Consider the following 19,119-nt stretch of genomic DNA (forward strand, 5'->3'; position numbering starts at 1 on the left):
AACTAAAGAGCCTCTTGATGAAAGTGGAAGAGGAGAGTGAAAAAGCTGGCTTAAAACTCAAGTTCAAAAAGTGAAAATCATGGCATTTGGTCCCATCACTTCATGGTAAATAAGTGGAGAAACAATGGAACAGTGACAGACTTTATTTTCTTGGACTCCAAAATCACTGTAGATGGTGACCACAGCCATGAAATTAAAAGACGCTTGCTCCTTGGAAGAAAAGCTACTATGAGGCTGAAGCTGAAACTCCAATACTTTGACCACTATATGAGAACTGACTCATTGGAAAAGATCCTGGTGCTGGGAAATATTGAAGGCAGGAGGATAAGGGGATGACAGAGGATGAGATGGTTGGACGGCATTGCCGACTTGATGGACATGAGTTTGAGCAAGCTCTAGGAGTTGGTGATTGGACAGGGAAACCTAATATGCTGCAGTCCATGGAGTTTCAGAGTCAGACACGACTGTAAGTGACTGAACTGAACTGAAAAATTAAAAAATAATAGCATAATACTAATTCCTAACTAATTACCAAAGTAGCATGAGCAACAATTTTTCTTGGCCTTCTCTGATCCTGGCTATCAAGTTTGAAGGTGGAGGCAGATGGCTCTGCAGTTGTCCATGGTCCTGAACCACACTCCATGGTAGGGTTGTGTTCCTCCTCTTGACCCTTGGGACATGCGAGGACTCCTGTCCAGTTTCTTTATTCTCCCAGAAATTCTGAATTGATGAAGAAAGAAGTAGTCAGGGTTGTGAAGGGAGCTTAGAGAGAGAGTATAAGATGGTCAGAGGCTGTTGGACATCTGTACCTCTTTTCAGGTTGCCAGGTAGAAAATACAGAAACATTTTCTGAGATAATGTTTAAATAATTGCAGCTACAGAAAAGATACCACAATTAAACATTATATAATATCAAATACCCAAAGGGAAATAGGACATTTTGTGCATTGAAGAAGGTAATGGGTTCATATGTCAATCTTTGGTAAAAATGTAATGATTGTTAGTTGCATTGTAAAAACAAAACTTCAAAAATTTTTTTTTGTAATTTGATGGAAAACACTACTTTGTGTAACTTATAACCTGTATTTTTTAGTATAGTTGATTTACAATGTTTCAGGTATATTGCAAAATGATTTGACTCCTTACAATATCTGTGATATTCATTATACATTGGTTCCTCACCTTTCAAGCCTCCATTCTTTAAGGATGGGCTGGCATGAGAATCAGGAACAAATTTGGGTGCTGAATGTCTGTGATTCACATTATTTGTAGGAAAAATTATAGATTTCACAAAGCCAGTGCTTAAACTTTTGCTTTGGCTAATTCAGAACTTCAGTGAGGCACAGAACGGAAATTGGGTCATGCCTTCTGCTGCACGTCAATTCAGTTCAGTTCAGTTCAGTCCCTCAGTCGTGTCCGACTCTTTGCGACCCCATGAATCGCAGCACATACTTCATGATAATTAAGAACAACAGCAGTCTTAAACATGTTGATAAGGCCAACGTAACTCCGTTGCAGCTATGTTATCAAAACATCCTAGCTGATCTTCCATACTCCATTCATCATAGACATTGACTTTGGACATAGCAGAGATTCTGGGCTTGCAGGTGCAACAACACTCTGACTATGTAACTTCCACCTAAAACTGCTAAGTTTTAAGTTGTAAAGCATAAAACAGATTTCAATTTTTATTATTTATCAGGATTAAAGATAGACACCTGCAACATATTGTGAGTTTCCTTAGTGCAAAATGTGAGCCACTGTTTTTATTCTTGTATTAATAATAATAATAATAATGGTAATAATGACAATAAATGCATTAATCTGATTCCAGAGCCTTTTGTTAGGTGAAACATTTCAGGAAGAAGTCAGGATCGATACCTGCCAACCTTGGGTTAATAAACTGTGAGTGTACTACTCTTGGTTACATGATTACCATCATACAGAAAAGTGTGGTAGGTTTTATCCTAATTGTTGTCCCCCCCTCAAATCCCATTTTGCTTAGGGCACACCTCCATTATATAGCCAGTTAATAAAGAAGAATATGGTTGAAAGTCCATGTTACCATGGAAACAACAAATTAGAAGTGCAACCTGAAGACATGGAAGACAGCTGCCAAAACTCTCAGGGAAAAAAAAATCATCTGGGTTGGCAACCTACAAGAAACATTGCCTGCTGAAAGCTTTTGCCAGCTTCCCCTAGCATTGGCCCGCAAGTTTCTATCTGAACAAACATCTTGTACCCATTTGCTAAGTGCCGCATCTGTAATACATTCTAAAAGGATAATTGCGTCTGGGGCTCAACATATGTGATGGTGAGGCAGGAAAAAATTCTCACATTTTTCAGTATAATTCCTCTCATATGTTTCTTATAACTTCATGGCACCAACACCAGCAAGGAGAAAGAAAAGAACTGTAAGTGGGCTAGCTCTTTTCTATGTTCAGAAGTGTACTCGTAAGTTCTATTGGAAATACCCCTATGTTATACATAACATTGTACATTGTTTTGTATAATGCTAATATTTGTAAAGCTAATAATTATAGAACTTAAAATACATAAGCCACCAATATTATTTTGCTTTGTTTTGTGGAAGTTCAATTTGCAACTATAACACATCCCCAAAATAGAGAATTAAATTCAAGGTAAGTCACATTAAAATATATTTGACACACATTATTTCATTCATTTTATTAACAACCTAACGAGGGAAGGTATTTTCATTGCCATTTTGCATATGAAAAACTGAAACATAAAAGTTTCAGGGACTTAAAGTTATGGTTTATAGTTAGTAGTAATAGTATATGTGTGCACGTGTAGCCTCTTCGTAGTGACTGACTCTTTGCGAGCCTATGGACTGTAGCCCGCCAGGCTCCTCTGTCCATAGGATTTCTCGGGCCAGAATGCTGGAGTGGGTTGTAGTGCCCTCCTCCAGGGGATCTTCCTGACTTGGGGGTTGAACCTGTGTCTCCTGCCTCTCCTGCACTGCAGGCGGATTCTTTACCCTCTGGAACACCTGAGAAGTCCCAGTTAGTAAGTGGACCTAGGGGCAAATGGCAGCCTTGTACCCCAGGACCTAATATTATCTTCCCTCCACAGTATGGCTCCTCTCCTAACTTAAAATTCAGTGCACCTGGATATTAACCTTGAGTAAATCAAATAATGTAGTTCTTTAATCTTCCTCCCAAAAAATATTTATAGTTGAGACTCATCAATGAGCAACATATGGATAACGTATTCCCTGTTCTCTGTGTCTTTCTTTTAATTATAGTTTAGCAACTGAAAGAAGAGTAAAACTGACAGTGACGGGAATCATATTCAATTAGGCTGAAAAGGTAAACAGACGCAGTGTTCAAATCCTCTTAGTATGAGAATGTCAGGCTGACAACATTACAGTACACATGACCCAGTTTTGAATAAGGAAAGAGAAGTTGAATCAAAATTTTAAAGCTTGGTCCGTAGAACATGTGGGTCCTAGGAGACACCCAAGCATTTCCCTTTAAGGAAATGGGCTACACATACTGTACAGACCTCTGCTGCTGCTGCTGCTAAGTCGCTTCAGTCGTGTCCAACTCTGTTCGGCCCCATAGATGGCAACCCACCGGGCTCCCCCATCCCTGGGATTCTCCAAGCAAGAACGCTGGAGTGGGTTGCCATTTCCTTCTCCAATGCATGAAAGTAAAAAGTGAAAGTGAAGTCGCTCAGTCGTGTCTGATTCTTAGCAACCCCATGGACTGCAGGCTACCAGGCTCCTCTGTCCATGGGATTTTCCAGGCAAGAGTGCTGGAGTGGGGTGCCATTGCCTTCTCCATACAGACCTCTATTCCGCTTTAAAAAAAGGAAAGGAAAGGAAAGGAAAAGAAAATAAATTCAAAGGTTGAGAAACCTTTTTTTCATTGGCATAGAGCTCAGCTGTGCAAGAAGCATTGTTTGCTCTAGAACAACACTGATTATCTTCTCTGTGGCCATGCTGGAGAAGTGTGGGAAATGTTACCTTATCCCCCTTATATGCACATCAACAACTAACCAAACACAATAAACCTGCATAAAAATATCTTTAGAAAGATATAGTATTTTGACTCTAAATTTATTCAAGATGAGTCAAAATTTGCCAGTGCAATCAACAAAGAACTTAAATATACCTAATTAGTTGAAGAAATCGTGGTACATAGTATCTGAGATGCTTAGCAAATTTATTTATTCTTTCAAAACAATAAGGGGTCATTATATAACTTTCACATACTGTAATGTATTTTAGGTCATTCAATACCTTGACACACTGTATTTTAGGTCATTCAGAGGTTATTTGTGGTTAAAGTCCTGTTGCATTCCCCTATCCTCTCCACATAATTCCCATTCTCTCCAAACCTCTAACCCATTTTCTGTATCAAGAGCTAACTCCATCTCTCACTTTACTGAGAGAGTGCACTCTGCCTTTCCATCTCAATTACTCTCCTTCTCAACACCTCCTTATATTCTGTCTCTTTAATATTCAGTATTTTTCAACCCTGGGTGCACATTACCATCATCTGGAGAGCCCTTCTGTGTACCCAGTCTAGACTGATTAGTTAAGACTCTGGACTGAGAACCACTGACCTAATCTTTGCTCAGAGAAGAAACTTCCTTGTTAAATCCAGGTTTTCACTTGTGGTGCTTCCTCAGGGGCACTGCTTCCTGAATCACCTGTCTTTCTAAGGTTCATTAGTCTTCTCCAGTGGTCCATTTTCCTTATCCCACTAAGCCACTCAGTTCTCTACCTCCCCTCAAATGATTCCAAGATTCTTTGTAGGTAGAGTGAATTCCTGAACCTCCATTCTCATCCACAGAATATATGGCTATCTGTGGATGCTTCTTTTTTTAATTAATTTATTTTAATTGGAGGCTAATTACAATATTGTAGTGGTTTTTGCCATACATTGACATGAATCAGCCATGGGGGTACATGTGTTCCCCATCCTGAACACCCCTCCCACCTCCCTCCCCATCTCATCCTTCTGGGTCATCCAAATGCACCAGCCCTGAGCACCCTGTCTCATTCATCGAACCTGGACTGGTGATCTATTTCACATATGGTAATACACATGTTTCAATGATATCCTCTCAAATCATCCCACCCTTGCCTTCTCTCACAGAGTCCAAAAGTCTGTTCTATACATTTGTGTCTCTTTTGCTGTCTTGCATATAGGGTCATCATTACTATCTTTCTAAATTCCATATATATGCGTTAGTATACTGTATTGGTGTTTTTCTTTCTGACTTACTTCACTCTGTATAGTAGGCTCCAGTTTCATGCACCTCATTAGAACTGATTCGAATTCATTCTTTTTAATAGCTCAGTCAGCTTTCTAATATGGTTGAAATGGCTTCAGAAAGTCATACTTCAGGACGTGCCTGGTGGTCCAGTGGTAAAAACAAATCCCCCTTGCAGTGCAGGGGATGTGAGTTCAATCTTTGGTTGGAGAACAAAGATCCAGTATGCTACAGGGCAGGTAAGACCACATGCCACGACTCCTGAGCCCATGGGCCACAACTAGAGAGTCTGTGTGCCACATGGAAAGATCCCACATGATGCAACTCAGACCTGACACAGTCAAGTAAATAAATAAAATATTAAAAAAAAATAAGAAAATCATATTTTAAAAACCCAAAGAAACCAGAAGAGACTTTAGCTAGAAATAAACGTTGATTATACCCTAAGATGCAAAAGAAGGGATGATCTCACTAAGGGTCAAATCTTACAACTGCAGCCCTCTTCTCAAGATCAAATGCATTCCTGCTAAATATACGTGATATGAAATTCACACTGAGAGATTACTTTTAATGGACTTTTTGTTTTTTTCTTAACTAGTGAGTAAAATCCCTATTTATTAAGATTTGTCAGTGCAGTTGACAACATGTACGCTTACGGTGGGTCTTCTTACCACATAGAACAGAATGGAAAAGCCATGTCATGAAAAATGGAAAAGAGTGGTTTGGGAGCAATTATCCTTTTGTCTGTCAAAATGAGTGCCTTTTTAGGAAATGTGGTTCCCAATTGTTGGTTTCCTGCCATCGTGTGTTCTAAGGAAAATTATCCATGGCTCATTAAAAAAAAAGTGCTTTATAGCACTGAGATAAAATTTTACATGGATTAAAGTGATTTTGAGTATTTTAATCGTAATTCGTCCAAAATCAATATCACTGTGTATTTCTGAGCATTTTCAAGTCTTTTAGTTACATTCAGCAAATTAATAACGATATAATAAATTTTAAACAATAGACATTGGCATGGTCTTTTTCAAAAGTACTTAAGATTTGATTTATGGCTCTTACCCAAGAATCATCATGAAAAATTGATTTGTTCTGTAGCAGAACTCAGTAAGCATCTTCTTATTTCAAATGGCAATTTTATTTTAAAGACAGAACCACTTACTCTTGGAATATTTGTTTCTTCAGTAAAGATTTCTGAAATTTCCATTTATTGGTCTTCTCTCCCCAAACCTAATCATCCCAACCTCATTCCAGATGTCCTACTTATGTTTTTCAAAAATGTACTTGAAAACTAATTGCCACATCATGTGGGTATCAAATTAAATAAGTGATTTCTCTGTGGCCAGTTGTCTTCTGGAACTTGAGGGGTAATGGAAGCCTGGATCTGCCAAGAAGCTTAGAGGGAGAGGGAGTAACTGGGTTCTACTCCCCATGACTGTGTCTGTATTTCTTTGTTGAAAATCAAATCATAGTTGATTTCACTAAATAAGCAGCAAGATTAATGGTTAATATTCAATCTCTAATCACTCATCCAAAGTAAAAAGCTAAAGGTGAGCTCTGGTAACCTGTTTTTGTCACTAAATTGTGTCCAACTCTGCAAGCCCGTGGACTGTAGCCTGCCAGGCTCCCCTTTCCTTCACTATCTCCCAGAATTTGCTCAGATTCATGTGATAACCTGTTTCCATTTACTGAATTGAAGGTCATATTTGTGTTATTGGAAGGAATCTTAGGTATAATCCAGGGGTAAAGGGGTACATGTATAGATAGATATAAAATGTGTTTATATTTTTATTTTCATATTTGTCATATATATTTTAACATTTCAAGTCATCTGAATTCCAATAATTCAGAATGTATCATAATTTGAATTGGAATTGCCCAAAGATTACTCGCTTCATTTTCCAAGAGAGAAAATAAATTGTTAGTTATATTAGCCCCATAAACTAATTTCAGAGTTACTAAGAGGTAGGAATGGGTTTTAAAAGGTTGACATGGCCATATTGTTTATTCAATAAGCACCTCTAAATTAGCGGTCAGGAGTTCTATATGTTTATAAAAGAAGCATGCAGAAGACATTCTGAGAATTGTGATTGGGGTTATTATATAAAAGATGAAAATGATTTTTCTGTTAAGGCTTTTCATAAAACTTTGCTCTTCAATGAATCTATGTTAATACAGTTTTAATATGCTGAAGAATTTAGTGTAGGGATTGATAGACTGGACTTTAGTATATGCACACGAGGGAACAAGAGCTGTCCTTTAGTCAGATATTTGAGCACTAGTAGAAGCTGAGTTTGCCTCTGCCATGCTGCACCAAAAAGTGACGAAAATTCTAGTCTTTCTTTCTGGTGCAAAAGTTCCTTTTGGCTGTAAAAAGTAGTGCTCTGATTCCATTTATCCTGAAGCTGTTGCTATTCATGATCTCATTATCACCTCCTTAAACTTGTTGGCCAGGCTCTAAGAGCATACGCAGTTGTAACAGTGGTGCCAGAGGGTCTCTTTTATTATATCTCTCCCCTTGTGACTGTGGTCGAATCTGAGTCAGAGGACAGAGAATTCCAGAAGAACTTATCTGGTAGAAATGGAACTGATAGTATGCCTCTTACGTTTGAATATATTAAGACAAATTCTACAGCTCCTGAGGTGATTGAGTTTGTGATATGTGGAAAAATAATCAGAAAATCGAATCAATTGATAACTATAGAAAAATTCAAAAAAAAAAAAAAAAAGATAGTGGTGGTAAACCATAGTCTTGTTTACAAATGGTGTTTCCATACCACTGCCTGCTGATTTAACCAGAAGTTTGACATAACTATATTTGGGAGGATAAGGAAAGGTGATGTGTGTGTGTATATGTGTTTGTAGGGTGTTGTATAAAAGAATAAGCTGACGTGTTCAGTATGGGGAGCCATTCATTATAAATGTCTACAATTGAGAAACAGAGAAGTGCTTTTTAGGTATGTCCTTTAAAGTGAATCACAGGAGATTCAGTTAAGAGTTTTAAGTGGCTGCCTAAGGGGAGAAAAATTTTAATACATAAGTATATTCTTAACTTTATAACGATTTTACTTTGATTTTGTTTATTTGTTTTGGCCGTGCTGGGTCTTCATTGCTGTGCGGGCTTTTCTATGGTTGCAGTGAGTGGGGCCTACCCTCTAGTTATCCGTGCGTCTCTCCTTGCAGTGGCTTCACTTGCGGAGCTCGGGCTCTGGGACCCATGGGCTTTAGTAACTGCAGCTCCCAGGCTCTAGAGCACAGGCTAAACAGGTGGTGAACAGGCTTAGTTGCTCCGCGGACTGTGGGATTCTCCAGAGCCAGGGATTGAACCCATGTCTCCTGCAGTGGCCGGCAGATTCTTTTACCATTGAGACACCAGGGAAGCCCCTACTTAGATTTTTAAAAATAAGATTTTTCAATGTAAATGAGAAACCAGGCAGTGGATACCATGCATGTAGATATCTCTTGACAAGTATTTTGTGATGGAGAACATAAAAATGGGGCAGATGCTGAAGACAGATGAGGAAGGGAAAAGATTGTGGTACGGATTTCTTGTTGATAGGATTGAAAAGTAGGAATGGAGAGATTGATAATGCAGGAGAAACAGAGATCAAAGAAGTCTGACTAGGACCTATGACCAAAATGAAGACAGTTGCCTATGAAAAGGTAGGCATGTTTCCTCCATTCTAAGACAGAGGATGAGGATGTGGCCAGGGGGTGGAAGATATTTAAGAAAAAAGGATACTTAAAGCAGAAAAGTGAATTGAGGAGGGAAATGAGATAGGGTTGCCAGGCAATCCTGAGACTTTGACATTGGCGATCATAAGTTTAAAAATGAAACCACACAGCTATGTGATATTCCCCAGCAGCATAAATCAGTTAATGTGCAGGCAGGGAGAGGGTGGAAAGTTGGAGCTGTTGGATGTGAGGTTGTGACAGGTGCATACAGTCACAGAGCAGAGAAGCCAGAGCGTGACCATTTTTGCATAAGTGTGATCGTGGTAGTGGACTAGGGAATCTAGGCTGGGCGAAGAAGGGAGTGAAAGCACAAGATGACTGAGGAGCAGTGGCAGGGTTAGTCAATGAGAGGGTCAGTAAGTGTGAGAAATTGAAATCATGGGCTGTCATCACCAACGAGTGAGCGGGAAGGTTACCAGGGGTGGTAGAGAACTAGCAGGAGGCGCAGCTCCCAGAGACGGGCAGGTCCTGGATTTGTTGGGAGTAGAAAACTAAGGTGAAATGCAAGAAAAGGCCATTGAAAGAGAGGCCGAGGAACCGGAAAGTCACGATCCAGAATGCTGACCTGTGCAAGAGTGGCCATTGTGAGCCATGCATGAATGAGATCCCCAAGATGGCAGCCAGGAGGGTGGAGGCTGGGTGACTGGTTGGTAGGAGTCTCAAAGGGGTGAGGCGTTGCCAGAACAACGATGATAGGGCTTGAAAGCAGTAGCCAGGAGAACAAGAGGGTACCTACTCCAGTTCCAAGCCCTGCGGTTCGGGAGATACTGGAAGAAAAGACGTTCCTTCACTGGACAGGACTGCCAAGGAAGGAGTGTGCTCAGGGGATGAGTCTCAGTGACCATAAGGAGGTGAAGGGCACATTCAGAGCCCTCAAGGAGGTGAGTTAGGAAGTTAAGGATGTGTGTGCTGGATTCTTGACTGAGAATGCCGGTCGGCACAATACAGAGATTTAGCCAGGGAGAGGAACGTGTGGGGTCATGAGACCGGATATATGTGAATGGAAATGGGGGTTATCAGCTTTCACAGGAAGCTTGAACTTTTGATCGCGGCTGAGGTAAACAGAGATGAGGGACATAGTGAATCAGCTCAGAGAGTTTCTTCTGAGCAGATGGGCTGAGTTCCAGCGGGGTGACCACACTCCTAGCTAGGTAGCACAACAGTCACTGTTCCTCCCACGCCTGCGTGGTGATAGCAGTTCTAGGAGGCGTTCGCCACCTCCTCCCCCAGTTGCCAGTGTCGTTATTGTGGGGAAGGCTGCCTGAAGTGTGACACTGTGCGGACATGAGAGAAAGAACCCAGAGTGGCCGTCATAACTCTGTCACCACTCCCACGAGTAACCTGGACAAATCTTGTCACTTCTGTGAATCTCAGAGTCCCTGTTCAAAAAGAAATTGAGATAGCCCTCTAGGTCCTCCTCAGGTTTAACTTTTGTGATCACAACATGAAATGCAGTAAGATATGTTTGTAGCCCTTTAAAATTAAAGATTTTGGCCCATATAATCAAACAGAAATGTTCAAGGATATTAGACTTAGAAAGAAGCATCCTTGATGGGTTTCCTTTTTGTTGTTGTTCATTATTTTATTTTATTTTGTACTGGAATGTAACTGCCTTACCATATTGTGTTAGTTTCTGTGGTACAATGAAGTGAGTCGGCCATGTCCATAAATATGTCCCCTTCCTCTTAGATCTGCCTCCCATCCTACCCCCATCCCTTTTTGACATATGTGCCCTGCTGCCATTTGTGACTGAGATCAACAGAATATATAAGATTATATGTTCACGTGTATATGTATTCGCTTCCCAGGTGGCACAGTGGTAACGAATCTGCCTGCCAATGCAAAAGATGCAAGAGACACAGGTGTGAAGCCTGGGTCAGCAAGATCCCCTGGAGTAGGAAATGCCCTGTCCACTATTTCTCCATGGAAAATTCCACAGACAGAGGAGCCTGCTGGGCTTCAGTCCACGGGGTCGCAAAGAGTCAAACACGACTAAGCATGCACACGTGTGTGTGTCACCATCACATTTTTTGTAGCCCTTTTCTTCTTTCATTCATGTGAGGGTGGGTATGCCTATTTCCATGAATCAAGTCTGTAACACAACCTTGGATGTGATGAAGGAAGCTTCTATTTCACCAGCATGGGATTTATACAATTACTGGCATTTCAGAAAAATAGCTTTTCATTATGAGATTTTTAAAAAATCACTACCTAGACTTCTTAACCTCACATTCCCACATGTCTGCAGACATCTGGGTACTCTGCAATACTTTCACCAAACAGCACAGGAAGAAAGGGTGCAGATCAGCTGTGGGTAGTCTTCTGCATCACAGGTGAATTCCACCATGGTGCACACTTACACATGCATCAAACACACAGCCCATTGTGAACATCTCAGAGTGTGTGGCAGGCTCCCTGGTCACCTTAGCATCCAGTTAGTTATAGACTTAGAGAAGCTACTTTGAAGGGTGTCACATACAGAGGAAGAGAAATAGTAGATGCAAATGGGGACTTCATCCTTGGTAAGAGTCTAAGCCAATCACTGCCTCCAAATTCCCAATGAAAGGAAAATGAATAAACCTCATACATGGAAGCTTGTGTGTGAATGTGTGTGTGTGTGTAGTCATTTCAGTTCTGTGGGATTATTTGTGACCCTATGAACTGTAGCCCACCAGGCTCCTCTGTCCATGGATTCTCCCAGCAAGAATACTGGAGTGGGTTACCATGCCCTCCTCCAGGGGATCTTCTTGACCTTATGCCTTATGTCTCTTACATCTCCAGCATTGGCAGATGGGTTCTTCACCACTAGCGCCCCCTGAGAAGACCACATGGAAGGTTAAACCCGCCAAATATTAAAAGTCACATGATTGATGGCAAGAAGATGAAAAGCAGTGTGGATTACCACATTGGAAACAGAGATGAACCGGCAGCTGGTTGTATTACCATATCAAAGAGCAGACTGTCCCAGTGATAATTCTTGGGCAAAGTAGATTCAGGACATTTTCGATTAAGTCTTTTTAAGCTGCATCGCTGTTCAGTTGCATCTGGTATATTTTGTGGCCTGTTTGCTCTAACGTTGCAACAGTGTGAAATCCCCAGCTTTGGCAGTGGCAGCATGTGGCTCTGGGTGGCATCTGTAAACCAATGACACTTCTAAGTTGTACAATAAACAGAAAATACTTTATAGAAACAATATTGAATATTGGAATGACTTCATCTATCTAACCAATTTAGCTAAACTGTCATCATGAAATGAGTCCTGGAACAGAAAAAACTAACACGCAGAAATAGCTTCTGTTGTTTCCTGAGTTTCCAAAACTTGTCTTCTCCTAGTGCAAGTGCTACTCAATAGAGTCCTCACAAGCTCTAGACTTTTTGATCTGTGAATTCTCACGGGGAGATTCTCAATTAACCATGACAATACTGAAATTAAAGGTACATGACACCAGAGTTTGGGGTTTTTTTATTTCCTCTCTCTCTCTCCTTACCCATCCTTTCTTACTTTTTGGTTTTTGTTCAGTTGCTAAGTCATGTCCAACTCTTTGCAACCCCATGGACTCTAGCATGCCAGGCTCCTTTGTCCTCCACTGTATCGTGGATTTTGCTCAAATTCATGTTCATTGAGTTGGTGCTGCTATCTCACCATCTTGTCCTTTGTTGCCCCTTTTCCTTTTGCCTTCAATTTTTCTCAGCATCAGGGTTTTTTCCAGTGAGTCAGCTCTTTGCATCAGATGCCCAAAGTATTGGAGCTTCAGCTTCAGCATCAATCCTTCCAATGAATATTCAGGGTTGATTTCCTTTAGGATTGACTGGTTTCATCTCCTTGCAGTCCAAGGAACTCCCAAGATTCTTCTCCAGCATCACAATTCGAAAGTCCCCTATATTTTTTGTTATTTCCTATTTTCTTAAATTGCCCTCTGTTTCCGCTCAGATTATTATGTTCTTTAAATGTCCTAACAGTATTCAAGACTTCGTCAGCACATAATATACAGACAGTGATGACTCTTACTGTCTCTTTGGTACTGGAAAGGTCATTTGCTATTTAACAATGTCAACTGACAGAAATGTAATTCTACACAAGAACGGAATTTGTGGCTTAGCATGAGTTTAATATGGTTGATAAAAAGTGAATGAGGATAGTTTGTAGATCCTCCCGAGTCTGTGTTCAAAAGTTTAATTTTATTCCATTTAATAAAAAATGAATTACCAGATGCGTGTTATGCGTGACGAACATACAGGTGAACACGGATGCAAAGGTAAATGTAGTGGTGGCCTCCGCAAAATAAGTTCATATTCTCAGCACCAGATCCTATCAAAGATGATCTGATTTGGAAAAAAAATGATTTTAGCAGATGTGATTCAGCATTTCAACATGAGATCATCCTGGATTATTCCGGTGAGCCCTAAATCCAAAGACATATGTCCCTATGAGAAACCCACAGAGGAGAAAGGTGCAGAGCAGAAGTTCATAGGAAGATGGAGACAGAGGCTGGAGTGATGCAGCCACAAGCCAGGGAAAACCTGGAGCCACCGGGAGCTGGAAGGGGCAGGGAAGATTCTTGTCTCAAGCCTTCCTACACATGAGAGCTCTGCCAGTCACTTGATTTCAGACTTCTGGCCTCTAGACCTGTGAGATAATGCATTTCTGTCATTTTAAGGCCCCAAGACTGTGGTAATTTGTTAGAACAGCCCTAGAAACCTAATAAAACAAGCAGAAATGAAACTCCCATGAAGAGTTTATAGTATTTAATACATGAGACCTATGCAGCATTAAAGGCCTTACAGTATAGGAATGAAGGAAACTTGTTTCAAATAAAGACAGTTGGAAAGGCCTTTTGAAAGAGGTGTGCCTTGATCAGAGGGCTGGAAATTTCAGGGCGTAAGTGGAGTTAAGACAGAGGGAGTTAAGAAAAATAAAATATCAGAGTAAATCTGGGTCTTGATAAAGGAAGTGATGTCATCCAAACTTCTAATGCCTTGAGCATTTAGTTGTGTTCAGAAGTGCAGAAAGCCTCAATCTGGCCAAATAGAAAGGTCCTTTGTTGCTCGGTTTAGATTATAGAGAAACAAATACTTCCCACCTTCTACCTAAAATTAAACTGTCTTTAAAACATAGATTTCTGAAAAAAACACTAGTGAAAAGAAGATATTAAATTCAGAGAGGAAAGAAATAATTTCAAGGATATGCTGAAAGCTCTGTCATGCTTTGCATACACACTTATATACTGTTTGACTTACACTAGTTTCTTTTTTTTTTTTTTGGAGAAGGCAATGGCACCCCACTCTAGTACTCTTGCCTGGAAAATCCCATGGATGGAGGAGCCTGGTGGGCTGCAGTCCATGGGGTCGCTAAGAGTAGGACACGACTGAGCGACTTCACCTTCACTTTTCACTTTCATGCATTGGAGAAGGAAATGGCAACCCACTCCAGTGTTCTTGCCTGGAGAATCCCAGGGACAGGGGAGCCTGATGGGCTTCCATCTATGGGGTCGCATAAAGTTGGACACGACTGAAGTGATTTAGCAGCAGCAGTTTCTTTTGGGCTTTGCTAATGGCTCAGAGGGTAAACATTCCGCCTGAAATGTAGGAGACCTGCTTCGATACCTCAGTCGGGAAGATCCCTTGGGGAAGGAATGGCAATCCTCTCCAGTATTCTTGCCTGGAGAATTCCATTTGCTGCACACTAGGGCCATCTGAGCAGGGAGAGGCAAGCTGTATTAGTTTCCTAGGCTGTTGCAACAAACCACCATGAACTGGGTAGCCTCCAACAATAGGGAAGTATTGGCTCATGGTTCTAGAGACAGAAGTCTGAAACCAAGGTGTCCTGGGGCCTCATCCCTTCTGCAGGCTCTAGAGAAGAATCTTTCCACATCTCTTCCAGCTTCGGGTGACTCCTGGTGTGCCCTGGAGTTTCTTGTCTATTAGCCACATCACTCCAGTCTCTGCCTCCCTCAGCACATGACCCTCTTCTTTGTGCCATCGAGTTCTCTACTTGCAAGTTCAGTTCAGTTCAGTTGCTCAGTCATGTCTGATTCTTTGCAACCCCATGGACTGCAGCGCACCAGGCTTCCCTGTCCATCACCAGCTCCCAGAGCTTGCTCAAACTCATATCCATTGAGTCGGTGATGCCATCCAACCATCTCATCTTCTGTCATCCCCTTCTCCTCCTGCCTTCAATCTTTCCCAGCATCAGGGTCTTTTCCAGTGAGTCAGCTCTTCACATCAGGTGGCCAAAGTATTGGAGCTTCAGCTTCAGCATCAGTCCTTCCAATGAATATTCAGGACTGATTTCCTTTAGAATGGACTGGTTGGATCTCCTTGCAGTCCAAGGGACTCTCAAGAGTCTTCTCCAACACCACAGTTTAGAAGCATCAATTTTTCGGCAAGGGCCCGGCCTAAACCAGGATACAATAACTCTACTTAAAACTTACAAAAACCCCTGTTTCCAAATCAAGTCACATCCTGATGTTCTCAGTAGACATCAGTTTTAAAGGATCATTTTTCTACCCACTAGACATCCTATTTACATTTTAATCCTCAGGGCCTAGTTCAGGGTTTGATGTAAAATAAGCAACAACTAATTTTTTTAGCATTTTTTTTTCCAAGAACCCACCTGCAATATAGGAGACACTGAAGACGCAGGTTGATCTCTGGATTGGGAAGATCCCCTAGAGAAGAAAATTGGCCACCCACTCCAGTATTCTTGCCTGGGAAATGCCATGGACAGAGGACTCTGGTGGGCTACAGTCCACAGGGTTGCAAAGAGTCAGACATGACTGAATGACTAAGCATGCAATTTTTTTTGCTGACAAAGGGAGTAGGCCTATAATGTCCATTAACTTTGTGGAATTTCTAAAAGACATGACAAGGAAAGAAGGGGAAATGGAAGAGAAACTTTTCAGGTGTTATCTACAAGTGTAAATCCAAAGTCTGTGCAGGGCCTAGGAAGTCTGGTAAGATTTGACCCTGGCCTGCCTCCTCCTCCCTGGACCAGTCTTCTTCCAGATTCTTTAGGTCCCATTCCTTACCATTCACCCAAAATATCCCTCTCTTTACTCTCCACATAGCTAACTTCACATCCTTAGCTCCTCGGCTTAAATGGCACTTCTAAAAGATGATGTCTCCCCAGATCCCCTGTATCTTAGTATCTTTCTTTTATTGGCAGCTGTCACAGTTTGGAACATTATTTTTAATAACACAATGGTTTGCTTCATGTCTCGGTCTCCATCAGACCAGGAGCTCCATAGAGGTGTTTACCTAACAGGCTCAAGGAAGTTATCCCCAGCATCTCAGGTATATTTCAGGTCCTTCTATATGACAACTCTTCAGATACTTTAAGACTGCCCTCTTGACCACCCTAAGACTTCTTCCTCCTAACAGACCACCTATGCCTTTCAGTGAATTTACCTTGTCCTTTAAGGCACCCAGTGCTCAGGTCTGCCCTGTATCTGCTGAGCGTAAGGGTGGAGAACAACAGAGGGGAGTTGAAGTCCATCAGCCACCACCATGCTGGCAGGTGCGCAGGCTGTCCACGCTCTGATCCTGTCCTGAACGAGCTTTTGGATCACAACCTACCTGGTCCTCTGCAGTGTGGTCTATACACAAGTGTTGGCTATGTGGGTGTCTCCCATCCTCTGCAGACTGCAGCACCACCCAGCTCTCTGGCTGCAGACCCTCTGTTTCACTTCAGCTTGAAGCCAGCTCCCTGGCTGAGGTTCCATGGCCGGTGGCCAGCTTTGGGGCAGACAGAGTAGCAGGCGGGGTAGACCACCAGGGCTGCTGCAGGAAGACCATCAGATGGGCTGTGACTCATTCACATACTGATGACTTGCCTCTGAACCTTCTAAACTACGATGCTCAAAATAAAATGGCTTGTGTGTGTATGTGTGTGCACGCACACGCTTGTGATACTCCTGGGAGAATTCATGAAGGACAGATTCGGAGACTTGAACTTGCTCTGATGCTGCATACAACCCCATTTTCAGCCCTCTAACACTGTTCCTATTTAGACTGAAAGTGAAAGTGTTAGTTGCTCAGTCCTGTCTGACTGTTTAGGACCCCATGGGCTATAGCCTGCCCAGCTCCTCTGTCCATGGAATACTCTGGGCAAGAAAACTGGAGTGGGTTGCCATTCCCTTCTCCAGGGAACCTTCCCAATCCAGGGCTCAAACCTGGGTCTCCTGCACTGTAGGCAGATTCTTAACACAGACACCGGGAAGCCCTCCTATTTAGATTGCCGTTAACCAATATCTCCAGGTCACTTCCAGGCTGATGCCAAATTACAATTCTCCTTGAATTTGTGAGCTTCTTTTTTAATATCAGACTTGATTTTTAAAATTCTTCCTACCGCATCTCATTTAAGGTAAGTTGAGGTCACCACTGTACATGATTTTTTTTAATTAAAATCTAGCTGGTCCATAACGGAAAGAAGCTAGCGTCTCTTAAGCAGATGAAGCCCTTCCTGTGAGCAGAGGGTCTGGAATCCAGCCACCTGGAGCTCAAGACCACTTCCTCCACATTGGCTGTTTGACACTGAAATTACTTCAAGCCTCTTCAACCTCCCTGTTCCTCAGTTTCTCAACTGTAAAATTAGGGACTATAAGGTCTACCTCAAAGGGGTACCATGAACTTTATATTTTTTTCTTTTTTTAATTTAATTTATTTATATTGATTGGAGGCTAATTACATTACAATATTGTAGTGTTTTTTGCCATACATTGACATTAAATGAGGTAACATGTAAGGAGTTGGGAATCATGGCAGGGACATTCTTAATATTAAGTAAATGTTAGCTATTAATATTATTCCTGCATCCATTTATGACTAAAATCACCCACACCAGCATTTTCCTTAGCAAATCATTTTATCAGATGACCGCTAGCCTGGTCGCTGCCCAAATCATTAAGCGCTAATGAAAACTTCCTGTTACGAAGATTCCTCTTTCCTTTTCCTTATCATTGTCCAATGATGACATGCTTTGAAAGTCTCACAAATATGCTACATCCTTTTGATAACAACGTAGTGCTTGAGAATCGCCAGTGCACCTGATGTTTTAGAACAGCTTTTCCTCAATGTAATCACCAATCCCAGAAGGAATACAAGGCCTCAGACTCAAAGAGAGAAAAATCAGGAAAGAGAGGCACAGACCCCATTTCCCAACTGTGATTCATGGATGCCAGATGTTAGTGCCTTTTCTCTGAGAATGGCTCGAGGACATCTGTTGGGAAGATTAGATTAAGTAAAGTTAAACAGGCTTATGTTAAGGCTGTGGAATTCTTACAGTCCTTTTAGCCATGTGGAGCCCATGAGGTCCCAGTGTCCCTCTGGATGGGGTGGTCTGGCCAGTAGACAGAATGTGGCCCTTCAGGATTCCTTGCTAGTCTGTAACTGGCCATGTGTGAGGGCGGGTTAATGCACTTATCTTGAGTCTTATTATCCTCAACTCTGAAACAGGAATGGTACCTGCCATACAAGTGTATCAGACAGATGATACAAGACAGATACAAGTGTATCAGACAGATTTTAACATAACCCTGAGCACACTGTCAGGCTCTTAGTAGGTGCTCAATGAATGATCACTGAACTTCTTATATAATGTGGAATCGGGTTTAAATAAGTCTATGATTTTTTTTAAATTTTATTTGTTTATTTTTGGCTGTGCTGGGTCTTCGTCGCTGCCTGGGCTTTCTCCGTTGCGATGAGCATGGGGCTGCTTTTCACTGTGGTGTGCTGGCTTCTCATCACCATGGCTTCTCCTTGCAGAGCTTCGGTAGTTAGTTGTAGCACTCGGGCTCAACAGTTGTGACTCGCAGGCTCTAGGGCACAGGCTAAGTTGTTTTGGCACACGGGCTCAGTTGCTCCACGTTATGTGGGATCTTCCCGAACCAGAAGTCAAACCCCCGGGCCCCCTGTATTGGCAGGTGGATTCTTATCTGCTGCACCCCCAGGGAAGTCCCAAGCCTGTGATTCAGTCTAAGTTTAGTTCTGTGGTTCTTTGTTTCAAATATTCTATAGTCTTTAAACATTTCTTTCTCTCCAAAACTTGGTTTGGGTAATTCAAATAAAAATTGTTCTATTCCCAATGTAAGACACGTACCAGGGGTGTATGCCTAGTCGTGTCTAAATAGTAAATATCAC

At 41.7% G+C, this 19,119-nt stretch overlaps 1 protein-coding gene across 2 annotated transcripts in view; it reads left to right on the forward strand.

The window, feature by feature from the left end:
• The window catches only part of FBXL7 (F-box and leucine rich repeat protein 7), a 465,369-nt gene that overhangs the window by 298,406 nt on the left and 147,844 nt on the right, over window positions 1–19,119 (forward strand). The window lies entirely within an intron of this gene.

Source organism: Bos grunniens, chromosome 20 (genome assembly GCF_055505025.1).
Source record: "Bos grunniens cultivar Pamir isolate PY7600 chromosome 20, Bosgru_T2T1.0, whole genome shotgun sequence".
Taxonomy (NCBI): domain Eukaryota; kingdom Metazoa; phylum Chordata; class Mammalia; order Artiodactyla; family Bovidae; genus Bos; species Bos grunniens.